We start from the raw sequence: 20,224 nt of genomic DNA on the forward strand, positions 1-20,224 counted from the left end.
CAACTTTGTTTCTTACTTAACCAAGAAATTAATCTATTTCCAAGGAAAAATGCTCCACTGGTGGTGCTTTTCCTATCATCTACATCTCCTACCCAATTTGCATCTATGTATGCACATAATTCAAAGTTTTCATCTATAGGATACCATAAGCCAAGATTTGTAGTGCCTTGTAAGTATCAAGAAATCCTTTTTACTTTTGATTCATGATTTTCTCTAGGATTACTTTGAAATCTTGAAACAATACATACTGAATTCATAATGTCTGGTCTTGTTTGTGTTAAATATAGTAAACCTCCTATCATAGATTTGTACCTAGTTGGATTAACAGGTGTTGATTCATCTCTTAGTGATAATTTGTCATTTGTAGTCATAGCTGTACTTACCCGTTTAGAGTTCTCCATCCCAAATTTCTTTAGTAGTTCTTTTAAGTACTTAGATTGACTCAAGAATATACCTTTATCAGTCTATGAGATCTACAATCCTAAAAATAATTTTACTTCTCCAATCATAGACATTTCAAATTCTTGTTGCATTTTGATAGAGAAATCCTTACATAATCCATCTTCTCCTCCAAATATTATATCATCAACAAAAACTTCTATAACCAAGATGTCATCATTAGTCACTTTATAGTATAAATTACTGTCTGCATTTCCTCTAGAGAAACCAATCTTCAAAAAATACTTATCTAATCTTTCATACCAAGCTCTTGGAGCTTGCTTCAACCCATATAAAAATTTCCTTAACCTGCAAACCATATCTTTTTCTTCTGTGAAAGAAAATCCATCAGGTTGTTCAATGTAAACTTCTTCTTCAAGAATTCCATTCAAAAATGCACATTTAATATCCATTTGATATACTTTATAGTTCTTATGAGCTGTAAAAGCCAAGAATAATCTAACTGCCTCAATTCTAGCTACCAGTGCAAAGGTTTCATTGTAATCAATTCCTTCTTTCTGAGAATATCCCTTACACACTAGTCTTGCTTTGTTTTTGATTACTTCACCATTTTCATTAAGTTTGTTTCTAAATACCCATTTGGTTCTAATAACATTTTTATCTTTAGGCCGGGGAACTAATGTCCATGTGTCATTCTTTTCAATCTATTCTAATTCTTCTTCTATATCTTTAATCCAAAATTTATCTTCACATGCCACATTAATTGATGATGGTTCAATTTTAGAAATAAGACATACCTCTTCATTTGCCAATCTTCCTCTTGTCATAACTCCTCTATATTTGTTTCCTATTATCTGATCTTCAGAATGATTCAATCTTACATACCGGGGTGTCTTTGTTTGTTGTTGTTCCTCAGTTACTGTGGAATTTTTAGATGATACCAGTGTAATTGGATCTTCACTTTGTATCAGTGGATTCAGTGTAGGTTCATTTGTCAGAATTTCTGTTGCCGGTTCAAAATCCATATACCTTGAAGTTCCTCTGAATTGTTCATCAATCTTTACATTTGTGCTTTCAACATTTTTCTGCAATCTCTTGTTAAAACATCTATATTCTTTACTCTTAGATGAATAACCTAAAAATATTCCTTCATCACTTTAGGATAAAATTTCCCAATGTACTCATCTCTTCTAATATAGCATTTACTTCCAAAAATTCTAAAATATTTAAGAGTAGGAGTAATGCCAAACCATAGTTCATGAGGGGTCTTACTGCCTTTGATGTGAACTTTGTTGAATGTATAGACTATTGTACTTACTGCTTCTCTCCAATATACATGTGGTAGATTTGATTCAGACAACATACTTCTTGCTGCATCCAAGATAGTTCTGTTCTTTCTTTCTACAACTCCATTCTACTATGGTGTCCGGGGCGCTAATAGTTGTCTCCTAATTCCATTTACTTCACAGTAGGTATTGAATTCCTTAGATGTAAACTCACCTCCTTGATCCAATCTTAAACATTTGATTTTCTTACCAGTTTCATTTTCAACCATTGCTTTGAATAGTTTGAACTTTCCAAGTGCTTCTGATTTTTCTCTGAGAAAAGTAACCCAGCATATTCTAGAGTAGTCATCAATGATGAGCATGAAATATCTATCACCTTGTAAACTTTTATTTCTAGCTGGACCACATAAGTTAGTATGAATTAAATCAAGAGCATTATTTGATTTTTCTGGAATACTTTTGAAACTAGCTCTAGCCTGTTTTCCAAATTGACATTCCTTACATACTGTGTTGTGAGGTTTGACAATTTTAGGTAAATCTCTAACTGCCTTAGTAGTACTGTTCTTTACCATACAATCAAAATTTACATGATAGAGTCTCTTATGCCATAGCCAACTTTCATCAATATGTGCAATCAAGCATGTCTTTTCACTGTTATTCAAATGAAAGATATTACCTCCAGTCTGATTACCGATTGCAATTTCTAAACTAGTTCTATTCATGATTTTGCATTTACCATTCTTAAATTGTAACTGAAATCCTTTCTCAACTAATTGACCAACACTCAAAAGATTATGCTTTAATCCCTCAACATAGTAAACATTGTCAGTGTTATGCTTACCATCAAGAGATATTGAACCCTTACCTTTGATTGAACAAGCTTTGTCATCTCCAAATCTTACTAGACCTCCATTATACTTCTAAAAAGTTAAGAATTTACTTTTGTCACCAGTCATGTGATGTGAGCATCCAGAATCAATGATCCATTCAACCTTAATTTCAATTTTAGCAGCCAAGGCTTGTTCTACCGGTTGCACTGTAGGTGCCGGTTGATCTTCTATTATAGCAACAAAAACCCATCCATTATCTATCGGATCCTCATCAGAATCATCAGTTACTCCTTCATCAACAAGATAACAAGATTTGTCCTTATTCTTCTTGAATTTGTATCTCTGATATTCAGGGTTAGGTTTGTATGTCCTTCTAGCTTCTTCTCTTAACCTAGCATGTCTATCAGGGCATCTTGAAGCCATATGACCAATCTTATTGCAGTTAAAACATTTAAAGGGTGCTTTACCTTCATACTTACTTCCAACTAGACCTTTAGGCATTTTTCTTGCAAATAGTGCTTCAAGTTGTTAAAGTTCTTCATTTTCTCTCCTGCTTTCTTCAAGTTCTCTTGCATAAAAGGATTTCCAATCAGACTTGTCAAATGATGGTGCAGATGATGTTGATGTCTTAAAAGCTAAGTGTATTTTTATAGTAGTAGTAGGACCAAATTCCTCAATTTCAAAGGCTGATAGTTTTCCAATCAATGTATCCCTAGTTATTGAAGTGTTAGGCATTGTTCTATGTTCATTTATTGCAGTAACCTTCATTTTATATGCCAGTGGCAATCCTCTTAAAACTTTTGAAACAATTTCATCTTCACTTAAGGTTCCTCCACAACATTTAATACCCAAAACAATTTCATTTACTCTTTCCATAAAAGCAGAGATTCTTTCATCAACTTCCATTTTCAGACTTTCATACTTGACCCGGAAGCTTTCAAGTTTTTCTATTTTGACTATGGAATCTTCTTCATTTAGTGTTTCCAAGTGATCCCAAATAGATTTAGTAGTAGACCTATCTGATAATCCCATGATTTGTTGATCTGATAGAGCGCTCAAGAGTGCTTCTCTTGCCTTGCAATCATTCTCCTCATCTTTAGTCAGATTTGGTGGATTAGGCTGACTTGTAGTAGGAGCAATATATCCATTACATGTTACATCCCAAATGTCCTTTCCAATGCAATTCAGATGAGTTTCCATCCTGATCTTCCATATAAATGCAATACCGATAAAGAATACCGGTGAGACAGTCTGTTATACTGGTGGATAGATTTAATAGATAAATGCAATACCGGTAAAGAATAATGCATGAAACCAAAAGACAAAGTCATCCACAACACATAACACCAATATTTATACGTGGAAACCCTGTAAGGGGAAAAACCATGGTGGGAAACCTTACCCACAATTAGATGATACTACTGCAGATAGTAAGTGCACATAAATGGGGTCTGCACATGCAGAAAGGCCAAGCGCCTAGAGCTCACTGCTCAAACACATAAGGGAAGTCACATTGACTTACAGTTGGATGGTTAAATCCAATAATAATGTACTCCACAAAATAGCATCTTCATATGCTAGATTCAGTACCAGTGTAGTTTTGATATGCTTTCACAAAAACCTAGCTTCATATTCAAATGATGTCTGCGTGTGTAGCTCTTCTTAATCTCGCATATACCTTCGCATAAAACCTTCTTCACATTCCCACATCGATCTTACAATTAAGATCTTACATTTATACCATAACCTAAGACCAATTTTAGTAGGTCGGCTCTACAAGATATTACAATAAAATATTTTATGAACAAAACAAATATCTGATGCAATAACCAATTGAACATGTCGGCTTAATGCATTTACAATATTAATTAAACATCTCCATAGCATTCCATGCTGATCTGGAAAAGATAAACCTATCGGTGAAACTTTGGGCCTATTTGCCGATAACAACAAATATGCAAATACGGATATGCCAATAAACAATATTCCAAGATAAGATGTCCAAACAATGTCTTCGACATTCATAAGTGTTTTCCAAGTCATTTCAGGTGTCGGTGATCATTATTTCCTGTCGGTGTACCATATACTAGTGATTGTGCAAAAGTCACATGCTTGCCGGTGAATCTCCAAAGTGCTAGAGTTTTAGTAGGTGTTGACATCAATGACAAAACCATACCAAAATACAAAAAACATGGATGTTTGTGCCTCCACTTTGGCATTGTTGTCAAAGGGGGAGAAGATGTGAAGCAGAGAAGATATCTACAGTATTGAAGACATATAATATGGAAGAGATTGGGGAGAAGATGTGAAGTGGAGAGATATCTTTGTATATTGCCATCAATGCCAAAGGGGGAGATTGTTGGCATATGTGTAGAGTTTGATGGCATGATGATATTGTATGTTGTCATTGATGTCAATATGCTGAAGTATGAACTAGTATATTGAAAAAAGCAAACTGGAAAGTGAACCGGTATGATGATGTGAACCGGTATATGCGAAAAGGTGAACCAGTATGTTGGAATGTGAACCGGTATATGCAAAGTTTGTATCGGTCTTTCAGTTGATATGACTATCGGGTGGTAGTCTTAGCTTCAAGGTTTCTGGTTGATGCATTCCAAGTCTATGCGATATGACTAACGACATCCTATGATGAGTTAGCATTGTAATTAAGATCAGAGCATGTTGCCACATTAGCCTTGTGCATGTGAAGAATCTCTTTGAGGATCTTGCATGAAGAATATTGATTCTATCCACCTCAGGAATGTGCAAAATCATAGTAAACAGTGGAGAGCGCGTGATGGGTTATCAGCTTCTAGAAGTGGCAAAGAATGAACGATGGAGAATGTCTTGAGATTTGTTCAAGATTGTTTTACCCTATGTAATGTGTTTAAACGGTCAGGATTAGACCAATTGTATTGATAACCTAGATGCTTAAGGGTTTAGGGTTGATGCTACCAAACTAATTGTTGTCTATAAGGTCGATGATGTTTGTTGTTGTAAATTTGTTGGCAAATGATGTGTGTGTATCCAAGTGAAGATATACTTGATTCTTGTCAGACTGGTACAGTGAGTAGAGTTCTGTAGAGTGTGATTGCAGATGTAAAGGAACTGAAGTGGATCTGCCTTGGCATTATGTGTTGTTATCAGATCAATGTATTACTTGTTGACTTCTAACCATCTCAGCGGTTGGAAAATCCCTTAACCGGGTAGCTTTAACAGGGTGACTCAAAATCATTGATTTTGTCAAATCCTCTTACAAGGTAACCTTTAATAGGGTTTTAACCTCTAACCGGGTATTTAGCCATCCCTTAACCGGGTGATCCCTAGAAGGATTGGTTCCTAGCAGAACCTATTGTAAAGTCTTTAACCGGAATAGGCTCCTAACAGAGCGAACTTCAAAATATTTCAAGAACAACTTGTGGGTATTCATCCCCACCGTGGTTTTTCCTAGTTGGGTTTCCATGTAAAAAATTAGTGTGTTATGTGTGATGCTTTTTGGTGTGATGTTTTAATGTTTTTTGTTAAAGCAATAAAGCATGCTGATCCAATGGTCATTGTATTTTTTATGTATTACTTGCTTAAGCATATGGGTGAAGTTGAGATGAGATGTTAGGTCTGAAGATGATCTAGATGAACCATTTTATGTCTTGTCACAGTCACTGTGTTTTACCGGTATTGTCTTAATTTAGATCAGTGATGGTATTTACCAGTTAGTGCAGTCTTTGCAGTTTAAGTTGTCAAAGAAGTTTTTGTCTATACTGATTCACCCCCCCTCTCAGTACCTATTGGGTATTTACTGTTCATCATTATTCATCATCCTAAATATTTCTTAGAATCAAGCCAAACAATGTTGTAGTACAATTTTTTTTGTGAAACGGATCCAACTTTGTAAATCTCACAAATGGCCTTTGAATCTTTGAAGCCATTTTATTGTGTAGCTCTTAAGATTCGTAATACTTGCTGTTGCAAATATCATGTGAAGTTTTCAATGTACCATGAACTTTTATTCTATATTTGTTCTGATTTCCATACTTAAATGTTGCAAGAGTGCAGTGCAATGCTACTTTTGAGATCATCAAGAGGTTTGCTAGATCTATTTTTATGTCCTACAGATGATGGATTCTTTTTCTATAGAAATTATTGTTAATATGAGAAGTGCTCACAATGTTGTGGCTTATCAAAGTTTGTTTCATGTTTTCATGAGGGTAATGAATAAGAATTTGGAAAGAATATTGTTGAGAAAAATTAATATGAGACAGTCAAATATATACTTTGAAGAGTGGAGGTGAGGGTTCTAGATGTGAGTTGGTCTCTAGAGAAGTCAATGTTGCTGAGTTTATTTCAGATTTTAAGGAAAATATTTTCTACAAGTATGCAAGGCATACCCATAGGTTTCAACGATTGGCTCAGTAGTTCAAAATGTGAAAGAACTCTTTCCCTATTGACACTATTATATCAGTGGTCGATTTTATAAAAATTGTACATTTCAACCACAAAATGAGGTACAAGCTCAATATTACAATTCAATTGAAATTGTTAATTTTGTTCACATAACATATAGACATGCCCCTGATAGCGCAGAAGAGGAAATACAAATAATAACAATATAATTTTTATATGAGTGATGATTAATCTCGCTCCTCTGAGTATGTACAATATTGTTTCTAGATTTTTTTTGAGTTCTTGCAAGAGAAATTTATTGCAATAGGCCGACATCTCATTTAGTCTAATAACTGCACGGGTCGATTCAAGAATGCTCATATGTTTTATTGGTTGAGTAGAATGCATGCAAAGATGCATGTACTTATACTTTGAGTTTATTTTAAACTAGGAATGTAAAAGTAGATAATGATGGAGTAGGTGCATGTTTGAAGATATCTCTACTTAAGGAGAAATTGAGGATTTTAGGTGCTAAATTCTCTGATGTACATTCTATTATTGATTGGTATAGTTCAGAAATATCATAGGGGGGACACTTTATTTAGTAGTGTGTAGATTCTTTTAGTTGGTTTAGGAGGGAACACTAGGAGATAAATTGGATTGTCAAACAATCAAAGATTCTTCAAATATGCATTCATTTCACAACATAGATGCAAGTACATGGACCATTTGGACACGAGAGTTGGCTTGTTTTTGTCATAGTTATTTTTAGTGTGAATGGGATCTATGTGAGTCAAGTTAATGGGTGGATACATGGGTTCCATAATATCTAGCTCCTTTATCTCAAACAATATCCATGTCAAATGATGACATGAAAAGTTCAATTGAGTATGACCATCTTTCAGATCTTCTACAACCAAGATACTTTTTGCAGTTGTTGCACTGTAGTACCCCTACCCTAATTAGACCCTTTTTTACCTTGTTGACCATGGTTGAATTTTTAGTGGCTTACGTGGATGGTTGATTTATGGTGATTGTGATGCTTTATTCCGATAGTATTCTTAGGAGTGTGATTGGTGAATATGATTATTCATTATTGCTCATAGAGGAGTAGATATTGATTGGGCACTATTTCTTGGAATAAGTAGTTGTTAACTTTGCTTATGCATCGTATTTTATAAATGATGTAATGTTAAGTTTATTTATGTGTTACTAATAATGGATAGGTATTTGGGTCATGTCTTTATTTTGTTTAAGTTGAGTGTTGTGTGTTATGTGTTTTGTGTATTTAATTATTCTTTTCTTGTGTTAGTTAATGAGTAATTAATTATTAACACCTTATGGTTATTAATAATTAATATGAGATGTGTTTATTAAATTGAATTAAGAATAAAGTAAGTTAAGAGAACTTTTATGGTTAATTAGATAATCAATTATTCTTAATTCTTTAGTTAAAGTGATCATTGAATTATTACTGGAAATTATATTATGTTTTGAGTTTTTGTTTTAAAAAGAAAGAGAAAGTTAATTTTTATTTATTAGTTGTTAAATTATTTATTTATTTTGGTGTTTTTAAAAAGAATAATAGAGTTTTTAAATATGGAATGCAAATGTTTTAAATAAAGTTAGATTTTTATTTTTATTTTATAAAAAATGAATTTATGGCCTAAAATTGATTTTTGGGTGAATTGCTATATAATTTGGAAAATTTTAAAAAAGAGGGATTCTTTTTCATTCTGGATAAATTCTTCCTCTCTACTGGTGATTGGGGTTTTGGTGAAAGCTCTGGCATTTAAGAAGGATTGGGAGCTCTTCTCAAATTTCTCCCCAGGAAAGCTATGGTAGGCTGGAATTCAAAACCTATGTTTATTTACTTGTGTTGGTTTGTCAGTTGTTGTGTTTCTATTTTTCTCTCTATTTGGGAAGAAAGAAGACATGCAAAATTTGGTTTTCATGTTATACCTTGTTCTTTCCTGTCTACTTTTGTGTTGTGTTTTGGCAATTTGGAAATGGAGTTTTAGGTTTTCCCAATTTTGGGAGCAGAAGAAATGGGGGTTTGTTGATTATCCATCTTGTGTGTGAGTTCATTTTTTTAAAAATGTGGTTTGGAAAGCTAGATAGAAAGCAATATTTTAAATTTTATTGACCCTAGGAAGACAATTCAATTAGATGATTTTGTTATTTTAATACAACTCTTTGTTTTTTTTTGTTTTTTTTAAAAGCCTTTCTTTGTAATCACAGAAAAAAAAAGAGTTTAAAAAAATTTATTAAAAAACACCTCTCCTAAAATTTTAGAGGAGAGAATTTGAAAAACAAAATTGGGGGGATGGGGACCATGGAGCCCAAACCCCACGATGTGGGGAGAGGGCACCACAGTCATGGTGCCTCTCAATCCACCGTGGTGGGGAGATGGCACCACTGCTATGGTCTCCCCTCACCACAACCGTGGGGGGGAGAATATCCACGGCAAGTGGAGGCTCCTCACCCCACACCATGGGGGGAGCCCTCCACTGTCATGGAGGCCCTTCCTCCACATTGTGGGAAAAAAAATCCCAGGACACTTCGGGTTTTTATTTAACTCGCCGTTAAATTCGCCAAGTGGGTTTTGATATATTTTTAAAATGTGAAATGTGTGTGTGTGTGTGTGTGAGTTTGTAATTTTTAAATTGATATGAGGTTTAGTGGATATTGATTTTTAAAATGATTTTCAGTTTTTCAAAATTAATAAGTATATATATATATATATATATATATATATAAATTGAAATCAGCAATATGAAGTAAACTTTGAGATTGATTTGATACAATCGTAATTTATTTAGTGAAAATAAATGCTATATGAATAGTTATCAATTAAGTTTAGTCGATATAATTTTTAAATGAAAAGGTTTATTTTGATTTAAATAATGAATTTATTTTTCTAATGTATTTTAAATGGTATTTTCATTAACAAGAAATTTGAATGCAAATGGAATTTTTTACAGCCAAATTGGCTTTAACTGGAAAAAAAATTATATTTTTTTTTAGATAATGGCTTAATTAATCTATGAGTTTCTTTTTTAGGGTGTATGGTTTTCAAATCAAGCATTGTGTGAGTCTATTTGGGTGTGTGTTTACTTAGACCCTTTTTATGCGTTATTCCCTATTGTGGATTTTCTTATCATGAAAGTGTCAGTTATTGAAAGAGCTGCATTTAGATAACATTAGTTTTTAATTATATTTGTAGTGATTATTATGATTCCTTAACATGGATGTGTTCAGAGGGCAATTGTAATGCCCCGCTAGAAACCCTAGAGGAAAACAATACAAGTAGGCAACTAAAAGGGTGTAATAATTTTTTTTAAAGATTAAGTGCATTAATTATAACAATAGCACATGTAACATCACAACGAAAGTCTAACATATGATTTCCTAAGGGTAACCAACGAAGATTACTTCGTAAAATATATTAACAACATGATTAATCCAATTGTCCATCTAATTAGGAAAATTAAATGCTTAAGACAAAATCTACACATACATCTAAATTCCATAATGAAAGAATCAAAGTATTCCAAAGCAATTATTTTCCCATAGATCATAAATACAAAAGATTAAAGCAACTGAAATAACATACATTCCAATGATCCAATAATACAATATCCATAAATACATGGCTTCCAAAATACCACGGATTAGAAAGTTACAATATCAAGGTTACATAAGAGTATGATACAATGACCATAAGGTCTCAACTGAACAATGATCACGAACATGAGCTGGTACATGAACCACGAACCAAGGAACACCAGTGAAGCCTTTCCTCACCTGAAGATGCAATCCAGAACATCCAATGGGAAGTGGCACTACCACCCGACCATGTGATCCTGAAATGGAACCACCCCACCGTGCTAGGAGATAGTAGAAAACCCTCAAGCAAGCAAAGTAAGACAAGTATGAAATAACTACAAGACTCTACAAACGTCCATGTAACACAACTCACAAAACACTAGTGACTCTAAGGAGAGAGTGTCATCGCATGTCTTATGGTGGATACCATGGTATGGCCTCCATAGGTCCTGGCCCCCATCCTGGGTTTCCCCTGGTAACCTCTCCCGAGCCTCCGGTTCCAACTAAGTCTCATGCAGACCCTACCAATCCTTTCGTGAAGACAAGGTGGTAAGTTTTCCATTCCAAACCTTCTCGCTACATTATGAGCCCTGTACTAGACAAGTACGAAAGAACTACAAGACTCTGCAAACGTCCATGTAACACAACTCACAAAACACTAGTGACTCTAAGGAGAGAGTGTCATCGCATGTCTTATGGTGGATACCATGGTACGACCTCCATAGGTCCTGGCCCCCATCCTGGGTTTCTCTTGGTAACCTCTCCCAAGCCTTCGGTTCCAACTAAGTCTCATGCAAACCCTACCAATCCTTTTGTGAAGACAAGGTGGTAAGTTTTCCATTCCAGACCTTCTCGCTACATTATGAGCCACTCACCTATGCACGAGGCACATTATCTTAATTAATATTTACCCATCCCAATTCAATTATTATGTTATCACTTTTGAACTGACTTTCGACGGGTTATCCTGTCATCCACTTCGGGCACGACCCCTGCTCGAAAGCCACTCTCTCTCATAGGACACTAATAGGAAGGGTCTCTCTACGAGAACTCTATGACGAAACAAACATCCATAACTAATCCTAACAAAGCACAAGTGAAGGATACACAAACACTAACCCAAGATTGACCATTTGGACAAAAACACACAATGGCTCATATCAAAAAGGTTATACTACAACACCTAACCAAGGAGATATAACAACATAAGACATAATGACAACAACACAACCAAATTTGCAATGAAATTAAGCTTGACTGATAAGACCATTTACACAAGATCCTATTACAGGCAATCTTTTCTTAAAACAGTCAAAAGCATAAATAACTTGCAAATAAAGATTTTCCAGAAATAAGGAAATACAACTATATTAATAAATCCATCTTGTCATTTGTCCAATAAAGTTAAATAAATTCACATATCAATTAATCTCCTAATGTGTTTACAAACAAAAATTTGGGATCTTAATTTATAAACTTTTCCTGAAATAACTAAATTTGAAATAATTATATATATAAACTAAAATCTTCAATTATCAATTTCTCACATTTATATTTTACCAAAACCTCATTTTAAATCCCAAAGCATAAAGGAATTACTTAAATTAAAAATAAGTTAAAGTAAAAACAACTATATATATATATATATATATATATATATATATATATATATATATATATATATATATATATATATATATATATATATATATATAAAATTTTATTTATTAAATTTCTTTAAAAACAAAATTTAAAATAAAATATTAAAATAAAATAAAATTAAAATTTTAATCTACTATCTATTTGGCTACCCTAAGGTAGCGGTGCTACCATAGGCAGCCAACGCTACCCTTGGGTAGCGTTGGGTAGCGCTGCTACCCTATGACAGCAGCCACTATTGTAGGTAGTGCTGTGTGGGTAGAGGCCATGCCTCCCCACATAATTTTAATTAATTTTTATTTTATATATATATTTTTTTAAAATTTCTTTTTTTTTTAAAAACATAAAAATGAATTCCATAATCACTAAAAATTTTCGACAGCATAAACTAAATTTCCCATTTCAATAAAATTCATTCCACAGAATTTTATTCTAATTATTATTTTTTTTAAATTTTAGATAACCCAATAAATTTAATTCTCAATTAAATTTATTTCTTAAGTAATCAACTAATTTCACAAAGACGCCAATATTTAAAAGACTATCAGAATAAATCAAACAAGAGAGGATAATTTCTCAGGTAAATACTCTTTCTCACAAATCTTGCAATTTCCATGCATCATAATATCTTGACAAATTTTTCATAATAATTTTCCTAATTTTCTCCAAATTAAGTTCTTCCCAAAAAAAAACTAGAATTACACATCAGGCATGAATTTTAAAACAAAACCCGAATTCACCAAAAGAGGGTTTTGGATTTGGCAATAATTTTACACTCACATCAATCAGAGAAAATTGAAGAAATAAAATTATTTTCTTAAAAACAACCAATCAAAAGAAGCCATCCAACCTGGTATAGCTTTCCTAGAAGAATTTTGTAGAAGAGCCCTAATCTTTTCAACAAGCTTCCAATAAATTTCTTCACCTAAATCCCTGACCTGTTTCCTGTGTAACCCCTAAAATGAAGACCTATTCCCTTTTAAACTAAAATTCTAGGTTGAAACCCTTTTTCCCCAAAAACCTAAATTTAGTAATAAAACAATTTTATTTTATTTTCTAATTTTCTAACAAAAGATAAGTTAATATGCAATAATTAAAAATCATTATTCTATATTTTTATTTTCTCATGCAAATTAATTAATTTTCTAAATAAATAAATTAAAGCAAAACTTTAATTCTAATTAATTCTTTTATTCATTTATTTATTATTTTGTTCTTTTATTTATTTATTTATTCTTTTGTTCTTTTATTTATATAAAATTCTAGGAAACAATAAATGAAATTAATCTAATTTATTTTTCACTAAAATTTAAATAAAATATAATTCTAATATCTTGCAGCTTGCAACTTAATTTAATAATTTCTTTTAATTAATTAAATTTATAATCTCAATGCATAAAATACATAATTCCAAAAATGCCAATTATGAGATAACTCCATAAATTTAATTAATTAATTAAAACCACTAAACACACAAATTGAGCAAACCAAAGCAAAGACTCATAAAAAGATCAAATGACAAAATACGAAGGTCGAACAAACTGACAGGATGACCAACTGACGACACTCACAAGAGTGTAACTGAGTAAAATAGGGTCAACTACTATCTCCTCCACTTCCATCAAAAAATATAAGGCACACTCAGACCTGTGAAGCCAGGTGGAGATGATACCCTATACCTACCCGGTACTTGTACCTGCAAAATCCTGCATCACCGAACCACACATGCATATATACAATATAGAAGACACGACATACACACCGATGAAGGAGAATCACGACATTCCCTGTCTCATCAAAATGAGTGAAGAAAAATCATACCCTTACGTCCAATACACTCGCAAACATGCAATATATAATTCCACATTGCATAAATAAAGTAAAGTGTCAGTACATAGCAATAATCCATAAAATGCCATAAATCACAAGTACTGAAATACTGCAAATAAATTATGCATCTCACATCCAGATAAAGCATGAAATAATGTCATATAAGTCTGAAAACCACATCATGGTAATGTATCCACTGAAAGCAAATAATAATAAAGTATGAGTCTAATGAGTTCCAACGAGTAGAGGTACTACAACAATTGTACCCTTTTGAGTATTTACTCTTATTGGTGGATTTTGGTGTTGTTTTGAAAGAGTCATTCTCATTTCATGTTGGTATAATATTGAATGTGAGCCTATCATGCAAGTTGATTTGGTTAAATTTTTATTATGGTCGTACTTGCTTTATTTTGGTTGTGGTCTTGTCTTGTGAATAGACCATTTGTTCATTTCACACCTCTAGTAGTTTAGCCTTGGTAGAAGGTTTGTATAATCAAGTTGTTCTTCAGCTTTATTTTTGAACTCCCCGTGTTAGTTAGATTTTATGTTTTGCCTTGGAGTTCTTTGGAGGTTGTGTAGTGTCATAAGGAAGAGTGGCTTCTAAGTGGGGGTTAGGGCCCAAAGTGGCTGCCAAGATAACCCCTTGGAAGTTGAGTAATAAGTGATAACTTAATTAATAAACTAGGGTTGGGTTTCAAACATTAATCAAGATTAATTGTGCCCTACTCATAGTTGAGTGCTACTACAGACTCGGGATGCAATGGAAAGGCCTAGAATAGAAAACCAACTACCTTGTCTTCACAAAAGGTTTGTTGGGTCTGCATGAGTCATGGATGGGGGTTCGGGGTTCGGGAGAGGCTGCCAGGATAACCCAGGAGGGGGGTCAAGACCTATGGAGGCCTACCAGGATAACCCATACCGGCTATGTGATGAAACTCTTCCCTTATCTTCACTAGTGTGTAGCCATGTGTTGGATTTCTTGGAAAACTCTTGTGGGAGCCTTACTTGTATGCTTATGCCTTGTGTGAGTACCTGACATACATGTTAGACCATGTGATGTTTTTTTGTGGCTTGCTTGAGGGCCTTATTACTATCTCCTAGCATGAAGGGTTGGTTCCTTTTGGGCCACATGGTCAGGTGGTAGTGCCTCTTTCCATTAGGTATTTTATTCATGCCTTCTTGTGAGGGATTAGCTTTGCAGGTGCTCCGGATGTTTCTCTTGGATTCATTTCATTCCATTGTACCCATTGGATCCTCTTTATTTCCTTGGATCACATTTGTATCTCCTGGATCTTTATGTGGTTGGTTGTATCATATTGTATATGTATGCCTTCATGGAAGTTGTATCTTGATATAATTTGTAATGCCCCGCCAGGAACCCTAAAGGATAGCAACACAACAAGGCGACTAAACGGCGCAATAAATTTCTTTTTTAAGATTAAAGGAAATAATCATAACTTTGCTCAATAATTAACATAAGCGGAAGACTAACATTACATCCTAAAGGGTTACCAACGAAGATTACTTCAAAATAAAAACCACATCACAATATTAATCCAATCTTCCATTTAAATTAAGGAAAGCCAATAACGATTAAATAATTCATATTCATAAATTGATCTCCAAAAGATAGGCTTAAAGAATTAAAACATACATACTTCCAAAGATTCATTTATACATAATAGGAAAGATAATTGAAACAATATACATCCCATGACTTAAATTACAATATTCCATAAATTACATGGCTTCCATAGAACAATAAATTACAAAGGTTACAAGTTGCTGATATAATGACCACACGGGCCTCAAGGTACAAAACCAAGAACATAAGAGCTACACGAAGCAAGAACCAAGATGCACCGGCGAAGCCAATCCTCGCATGAAGGTAGAAACAAGGTATCCGATGGGAAGTGGCACTACCACCCGACCATGTGATCCCATAATGGAACCACCCCACCGTGCTAGGAGATAGCAGACGACCCTCAAGCAAGCAAGAAAAGTACAATAGTACACATGACTCCGCAGTACACAAGTGACTCGACTCACAAAACACTAGCGACCCTAGAGAGAGAGTGTCATCACATGGCTTAACATGGTTACCCTAGGTAGGTCTCCATAGGTCCTGGCCCCCATCATGGGTTATCTTGGTAACCTCTCCCAAACCCCCAGCTCCATCTAAGCATCATGTGGACCCTACCATCCTTTCGTGTGGACAAGGTGGTAGGTTTGCCATTCCAGGCCTTCCCAAACACCTTGAGCCTATACAAGCACTCAACCGTGTACGGGGTGTATTATCTTAATTAAATTAATAACTACCCACCCCCTAAACAATTTATTAGGTTATCACTTAATAGCTGACTTTCGAGGGGTTATCCTGCCATCCACTTTGGGTGCGGCCCCCGCCTGAAAGCCACTCTCTCTACTAGGTCACTAACTGGATAAGACTAGCTATGAGAACTCTATGCTGGACTAACAACCATAAATTATCCAGACATAACACAGGTGGAGGACTCACAGTCACAAACTCAGAGTTGACCATTAGGGACATAACACCTAATAGCCCACATCCTCAAGGTTTGAACATCGACACCTGACCAAGGGTAAACATCGACAACATAATGACAATCTTAAACATAATGCGACGACCTTAAAACAACTAGACTGCAATTATAAAAAACACAAGATCCTACACAAGCAATCTTTCTTTGAGCAGTCAACATTTAAATCAAATTAAACAATTGTAAATATCGGCTAATATAAAATAATTCCAAATAACAACTATTTGTCGAATACAACATCATACGATTATTTTTTTTCAACACTGGATAACAACACTAATATCAAATTTAACCTAAACTTTCCTTAATTCCAACATTAATACTAACCTCTAAATCGTTTAATTTATTTACACAATACCAGGCAAATATCCTCATTACTAAAATCGAAAAATTATTAAATAATCTCAACATCATTACAACTACAATTAACATATTATTATTATTTAATATTAAATAATAACATATTGTTATTATTGTTAAAATAACAATATATTATTACTTAATACTAAACACAAAATAACTCTTATTTAATTTATTAAAAACCACTAACATATAATATTATTATTTATTATTAAATGATAACTTATTATTATTTTTATTAAAATAACAATATTTTATCACGTAATATTAAACATAAAATAACACTAACAATTTTATTTACCACTAACATAACATAATATCATTTTCGTTTATTTTTTTTTTTAAAACTAAAAAAAAAAATGTAAAAAAAAGACAATGTTTAAAAGCCCAACGTGGGGCCCCCCAAACTCCCACGCAGCTTGCTGCTGTTCCCAGACTGGGAATGCAGCGCTTGCTACATCCTCAGTTTGAGGAAAGCAGCGAGGTTGCTGGGAGAGGGGAGTAGCGTGGCTGGGTTGAGCCCAGCTCCCCGCCACCGCCCCCAAACCCAAACGCCAATTAAAAACTAATTTGCTTTCAATTTTTTTTGGTTTAAATTAACAATTAAAACTCGTTTTTAAACAAAAACGACTGAGACTTAAAAAAAACAAAACTAAAGACACGGACAGAGGTGAAACCTCTGTTAAAACCAAATTAAAATGTAATTTTCCAGCCACCATAATTTGACAAACATTCAACCAAAAACCAATTAAAACCAATTTTCTAGTCACTAGTATTGCCAATTTTACTAGCAATAAACAAATCTTCCGAGACAAAACAGGGGCATTAAAATTTCATTCAAATCAGCCCAGTTTGCTCTAAAAATTTAATTAAATGGGAATAATCTTAATCCCCAAACCCCAATTGAATTTATTTGCTCCCAATCAAGCATGAACAAGGAAATTTAACTCATGACCATCATTTTTAAACTGGAAATTATCAGGGGGAGGTGTTTTATGAATGCTTGGCAAAATTTTGCTAGCATAACACTACCAAAACCCAACAAATTTCCAAATACAAACAGCAAAATAAACTAAGATATTTCTTGCACAAGCAAAGATGAAACAATACAAATTTAGTTAAAAACTACATGGAGAGAAATTAAGTTTGAATTTGATAACAAATTGGTAGAATTCTTCTTCCACAACCCATGACAAACAAACACCCAACACCCAAAATTCACAATTCAAGATTTTAAACAAATAACAGAAAATGGGAAGAAAGCAAGGATTTTTTTTGTTGAAATGAGCAAGGATTCAACCAACCTCGATGATTTCCAAGCAGGAATAGTATGCTTTAGCAGGAATCCCAGCTAGTTCACACCCAAATCCACCCTTCAAGCAATTTTTCCAAAATTTCTTTCTCCTCCTCCAAAATAAGCATAACCCCCAAAATCTCCTCCCAAAATGATTTAGTAAGAAAAATCTCTTTAACCTAATTTTCTAGGTTGCAATATTTCTATTTAAAAAACATTAAAATCCCCCATTTGACTTTCTTTTCTTTTTCTTTTTCATATTCCTCAAAACAAATAAATGAAAATTCCCTCTTTTGAAAATTACATTTTTTTCATATATAGCAATTTAAATCAACTTTTCTACTAAATAGGAAAACAATGTGTTAACATTATTTGCATATATTAAAAACAATTAACTAATCTATTCTACTTCTTCCGTTGGATCTAAACACGATTACTTTTCCAATTAAGCAACTAACAGTTAAAATCTAATAAACTAATCAATTAAGCTTGATTCAAGACATAAGGCATAATAAGAAATAAATCGCTCAAGCCGACAAATAATGACAACTTATACTTTAAATAAATAACTAAACCACTATGGCACGTAAATCGAGGAAAGCAACAAGACTCGAAATTCGAACAAAAAGGGATGAACGACCGACTGACGGCACTCACAGAATAAAGACTGGGGTAAGGACTAGGGTCAAAAGCTATCTCCTCCACTCCCATCGGACATATAAGGCATGCTCAGACCTGTGAAGCCAGGTGGAGATGATACCCCGTACCTACCTGGTACTTGTACCTGCAATATCCTGCATCACCGAAGCACACATACATGCATATAGATATAGAATACACGGCACACACACCGATGAAGGAGAATCGCGACGTTCCCTGTCTCATCGAAATGAGTGAAGGAAAATCGTCCCCTTGCATCCAATACAATAGCAAACACGCAACATATATATATGACACATTGCCTAGATAAAGTAAGATGTCAGTACGAGCAATAATCCATGAAATACTAGAAATCACCAATACTGAAATACTGAAAGTAACTCATGCATCCAATATCCAGATAAACATGAAATAATATCAAATACATCTGCAAAAATGACGAGCAATAAAGTGTCACTGAACAGTAGACTGCAACACAAAGATAGACTAATAAGTCTGATCAAAACGGGGTACTACATTCGCCCCCACAAAACTAGGCTTACTCCTGGAAGCCTAAAACAGATAAGGATAGAGCTCTCTCATCTTCGCTGCATCCTCCCATGTCACTGAGGTCTCATCATTTGGGTCCCATAGGACCCTTACCTGGTCGATGGTGCGTCCCCTGAGGGTCAAATCCCGACACTGAAGAATGCGCACGGGCTCCATAGAAAGTTGCCCGTCCTCGATCTACAAAGCGTTCCAATCAAGAACATGAGTCACATCTGGGTGATAAGGTCGAAGAACTGAAACATGAAAGACATCGTGGATGCGAGATAGACTCGGTGGCAAGGCAAGATGGTAGGCAACAGGTCCTATCCTCCCAAGGATCTCAAACGGGCCAACAAAACAAGGCGCCAACTTAGAACCCTTTCCATAACGGATCAGACTCTTACGCGGACGCACTCTCAAGAATACACGGTCGCCAACAGAAAACTGACAATCTACCCTGTGAGCATCTGCATACTTCTTCTGCCTATCCTGTGCAGCTACCAAATGCTCACGAATCCGCTCTACCTGCTGCTCCATCTCTCGAAGGATATCTGGGCCTATGAGCACCCTGTCCTCTAACCGATCCCAACTCAACGGAGTACGGCAAGGATGACCATACAAAGCCTGAAAGGGAGACATACCTATGGAGCTATGATATCCGTTGTTATAAGAAAACTCCACAAGATAAATATAATCCTCCCAATGCGACTGCTGGTCCATAACATACATGCGAAGCATGTCCTCTAAAACCTGATTCACACGCTCAGTCTGACCATCCGTCTCTGGGTGATAAGCTGAACTGAAGTTCAACTGAGTTCCCAAAGCATG

This window comes from Cryptomeria japonica, chromosome 7 (genome assembly GCF_030272615.1).
Source record: "Cryptomeria japonica chromosome 7, Sugi_1.0, whole genome shotgun sequence".
Classification (NCBI taxonomy): domain Eukaryota; kingdom Viridiplantae; phylum Streptophyta; class Pinopsida; order Cupressales; family Cupressaceae; genus Cryptomeria; species Cryptomeria japonica.